At 37.4% G+C, this 5,234-nt stretch overlaps 1 pseudogene; it reads right to left on the bottom strand.

Moving 5' to 3' along the window:
• Nucleotides 1–817: 817 nt before the first annotated feature.
• On the bottom strand, nucleotides 818–4,885 carry LOC114103210 (RNA-splicing ligase RtcB homolog pseudogene; annotated as a pseudogene).
• Nucleotides 4,886–5,234: the final 349 nt, after the last annotated feature.

Genomic DNA, 5,234 nt, shown 5'->3' on the forward strand with positions numbered 1-5,234 from the left:
ATGCTGATAGTTCCATGGGTTGTTTAAATCGAGCGCTAAAAAGTAATTTGGAATGAGCAAAGTTGCACAGTACAGGTTTACTTTTAATAAATAGTTAATGCTCTATAGTTATATTTATTTTCTTATTATTGCAGAAGATAGTCTTTGTTTGGGATGCTTCAGTGTTATTTGTTTCAATGATATTTTATTGCCCAAACTTGCATTGCTATAGTATCTCCCTGTCTGACCTATCAGTTTCTGATAGAGAAAGGTTGGCGTTGCTCACTGTAATAGTGGATATACATCTTCCCTTTTCAATTCCAGAAGTACTTGTTTCATATATTTATGTACTTTCATGTTATGCTTCTAGGTGCATATATTTTTACAACTGTTTTGTCTTCTTGGATAATTGAATCCTTCATCATTTCATATTGTTTCTCTAATTTTTTCTGAAATTAAAATAACTATACCAGCTCCTTTTTTTTCTTTTTTTCCATTTTATCCCTTTTTTTTTTTAATCCAAAATCTTATGTAATAGAATGTTCTTCATGACAGCTATTGAAAAGTAAACAGAATCTGGTGTAAAGAAGTTCATTCTGATGATTAAAGGCAGTTTCTTGATACTTTTCCTTCTCCTAAAAGATTTTTCTAGAAATCTGTGGGATAACCTCCCTCTGGAAGGTTTTTTTTACGAAACTGACTCTGGGAAGCAACACCCTCCCTGGAGGCCATTCTGGCATGAGCAGTTTCAGTTGGGCACTTTGGAACCCACCAAGTCCCCTGCCTTGTACTGAAGAGTGTTTCAGTCCACATCCACTTCACTGAGGGTCAGTGGTGTTCAGAGGTCTAGTTTCCACCCTTCGATAATAATAATCAGTCTTAGTTTAATGGCTTATTTCTGATTCCAGAACCATGGTGGGTGTTCACCAGTTCAGTAACATTCTTATAGGACTCCTGAGACTCTTCCATAACCAGCTTGGGTGAAGCAGCATGAGTTGTAATCCTCATATCTGCCAACTTGTCTAAGACATTATGGAAATCTAAATTATGCTGAGAGTTTGCTTGGAAACATGCACAGCTTGCTCCATGACAGGATGTCCCATCTCAGTCATGCCCTATTCAGCCCCAGTAAGAACATAAGTACTATAGGTTTCCATGGTGCTACCCAGTGAACTGTGGCTGTCCAGTGAGTGGGCTGTCAACGGGTGGGGGGATGCAGAGAGAAAACATGGGTTGATCCTTTCACAGCCTCCATTCCTTTCTGTCCACCACATTCTGCTGTACTTTGGCAATATTGTGAGAAACCTCATAGATCACATACAGGTCCAAGCCATCAGGGGTTATGTTCAAGACCTTGGTGAAAGCCTAATGGGATAAGAAGGTCATAGAAGAGCAGTAGACCCCACACATGTTCTCAGCTGTTGTCATTCCACTTAGCTGGTCCTCAACCTCTGTAGAAGCAATTTGAGCACAAGCCAAATGATGGTCATTGACTATAATCTTATCTCTCTTTATGGCCTTTTCCATAGTTATCAGTGCATTGATAGGTACTTGATGGCCCAACACTCTTCTTCCACTGGAGACCATCACATACCTGTCCCTTTTGCTGGTTGCCCATTTTTTAGCAACATACTCATTGAAAAATCTCATCCACAACAAGGATTTTTTTTGTTTGTTGTTTTTAGTTATACATGACAGTAGAATGTATTTTGACATATCATACATACAAGGAGTATAACTTCCCATTTTTGTGGTTGTACATGATGTGGAGTTACACTGGTCGTGTATTCACATATGAACACAGGAAAGTTATGTTTAATCCATTTGACTGTCCTTCTCATTCTCATCCTCTCCTTCCCCCTGTCCAATCTGGTGAACTTCCACTCCTCCCTCCCTCCACATACTGTGAGTCAGCATCTGCATATCAGAAAGAACATTCAGCCTTTGAGTTTTAGAACTGGCTAATTTAACTTAGCATGATAGTCTTCGATTCCATGCATCTACTGGCAAATGCCAAAATTTCATTCTTCTTTATGGCTGAGTAATATTCCATTGTGTGTCTGTACCACATTTTCTTTATCCATTCACCTAGTTTTGTTCCATAGCTTCTCTATTGTAAATTTAGCTGCTGTAAATATTGATGTGGCTGCATCATTGTAGTATGACAATTTTAACTCCTTTGGATAGATACCAAGGAGTGGGATAACTGAGTCAAATTGTGATTCCATTCTAAGTTATCTGAGGAATCTCCATTCTGCTTTCCAGAGTGGTTGTACCAATTTGCAGTCCCATTAGCAATGTATGGGTGTATTTTTTCCCCACAACCTCACCAACATTTATTGTTTCTTGTATTTTTGATAATTGCCATTCTGACTGGAGTGAGATGAAATCTCAGTATAGTTTTTTTTTTTTAAGAGAGAGAAGAGAGAGAGAATTTTTTAATATTTATTTTTCAATTTTCGGTGGATACAACATCTTTATTTTATTTTTATGTGGTGCTGAGGATGGAACCAGCGCCCCGCACATGCCAGGCGACCGTGTTACCACTTGAGCCACATCCCCAGCCCATCAGTCTAGTTTTAATTTGCATTTCTCTAATTGCTAGTGATGTTGAATATTTTTTCATATATTTGTTGACTGATGTATGTATTCTTCTGTGAAGTGTCTGTTCAGTTTTTTGTTTTGTTTTTGTTTATTTTTTTTGTTTGTTTTTGCCCATTTATTCATTGGGTTATTTGTTTTTCCATCCATCCTTTCTTTCTTTTTCTGTTAAGTTATTTATATATCCTAGAGATTAATGCTCTATCTGAGGTGCAGCTAGCAAGGATTTTTCTCCCATTCTGTAGGTTCTCTCTTCACATTCTTGATTTTTTCTTTAATTGTAAAGAAGCTTTTTAGTTTGATACCATTTCATTTATTGACCCTTGATTTTACTTCTGGTGCTTTAGGAGTCTTGTTGAGAAAGTTGGTTCCTAAGCCAACATGATTTTGATTTGGGCCTTCTTTTTCTTCTAATAGGCTCAGGGTCTCTGGTCTAATGCCTAGGTCCTTGATCCACTTTGAGTTGAGTTCTGTGCAGGGTGAGATAAAGGGTATAAGTTCATTTTGTTACATATGGATTTCCAATTTTCCCAGCACCATTTTCCAACGTGGGTTCCTGCATAATTGTTTCCTGCTCCCAGGGTCCCCAACTGAGGAAAGACTCTTTTTTGGCCCATCAGCTTGCAGCATGCTTCCAAACTACTCACAGTGCTCCTTACCTTGAGCCCAGGCATAGACTTCTCTTAGGGACCAATCCACACCCATCTCCAAGGCCTCCTCCAATTCTTTGGCATTCATTGGAATCACAGCTTTAGATCCCATTCCAATAGTAGCCTGGTGAGTTGCTACTTCACGGGCTGGACTTCACTTTCCTCTAATTCGGTTCTTGGAAGTAGATACCATAGTTGATGTCAACTCCAACACCAACTGAGGATACAACTACTTCAGGGTCATTCGTGTAAAAGGTATGACTTCTGATCCCAATAGCAAATCCATAGCCTCAGTAGACATCAGGGAGCCTAATATATCAACGAACAATCTCAGGCAAGGGCCGCATGTTGCCATTCTGTTTCATGACTGGAAGAAATCACCGCCACCACCACCTCCACAGCCATGCCTTAATTCCTCAAACAGTAATTACTTCAGAGCATCATTCACACAGAAAACCCCTTTAACCTGCATGTTGAGCACAAAGCCCTTCTTGGTCCTCTAGCAGGTTTTATTGATTTTATTTAGAACTGTACCTCATCAGTCAGGGAAATTCCAAGCCTGACTCTAAAGAGTTTACTATTTATTTTAGGGACAACATGATATATTTTTCTCCCTAACTTTAATCATCTAAGTGTTCATATTCAAATTTAATTTACTGTCCTTGAGTGTTTTTTAAATGTGTAATTTCAATCTATGTTTTACCTGTTATAAAATATTCACTTTAAAATGATTAATAATATAATTAGATTAACAGTTACCATTTTAAAAATCGATTAGTACCATGGACCTTTAGTCTTGTTTATTACTATATTTTAAACATATATATATATATATATATATATATATATAATTATTTTTATTTTTAATTTGTCAGAGTTAAAAAGAAAAAGATTATAAACCACTGACCAAGAAAATTTAGTGGAAGAAATAATAATTGAACAGAAGTTATATGCCACAAGTATTACAAGATTTTTCTGTGATAGATTATTTATGATTTTTAATATATGTTTATTAAATTAAATGTATTTTAATTGACGCATAAAACAAAAATTGTATGTATTAATGTGTTATAATGTCATGTATTAATATACGTATGCATTGCATAATTCTTGAATCAGGTTAAATATATCTCTTCAAATATTTATCAAATATTTCTTCATGCTGAAAACTTCAAAATCCTCTCTATTGGCATTTGAGCTGTATCATATATCATTGTTTCTATAGTCACTCTACTGTGCAATAGCACAGCAGTGTCTTGCTCCTATTTATGTGTAACTTAGTACCCTTTAATCACCTGTCCTCCCCTACCCCTCTTCTGTCCAGGCTTTCTTAACCAGCATTCTACTCTTAGCTTTTATGAGAACAACTTTTATAGATTCCATGTATGCTTGAGATAATGCAACGTTTGTCTTTCTGTGGCTGCTTATTTCACTTAACATAAATATCTAAAATTCCATCCATGTTTTCCCAAGTGCTAAGATTTAATTTTTTATGGCTGAATATTATTCCTTTGCATAATATACCACATTTTTATTATCCATTCATCCTTTGGAAACTTGAATTATTTACATCTCTTAGCATTGTGAACAGTACAGCAGTAAACATGGGAATTTAGATATTTCTTTGCCGCACTGATTTCATTTCCTTTACACATATACTAAGGAGTGAGATGGATATCACATGATAGTTGCTGAGAGCCATAGCTAAGTAAGAATGACGGATGGCAATTTCCTTCTCAGCCTACCCCATGTTGCTTAGAGGGAGGACTCTCCATTGTGGAAATGGGCTTGCCTTGGACCCAGGGCATTTGCAGTGACATTGCATGAAAGGTGACCTTGCTCAAGGACCAGGGCGGATCTGGGTTTATGGCGGTTCCAGGTTTAAGGTGTATCCTGCTGGGAATAGGGCGTATCCTGCTGCCTCAGGCGCCCCTCCTTGAGTTCCCGTTGAGTTCTCCTGGGATTCAGAGAGTATTTTGGGATGCAGAGCAGAGTGCTGGTGGA

The sequence above is a fragment of the Marmota flaviventris genome, chromosome 12 (assembly GCF_047511675.1).
Source record: "Marmota flaviventris isolate mMarFla1 chromosome 12, mMarFla1.hap1, whole genome shotgun sequence".
In the NCBI taxonomy this organism is placed as follows: Eukaryota; Metazoa; Chordata; class Mammalia; order Rodentia; family Sciuridae; genus Marmota; species Marmota flaviventris.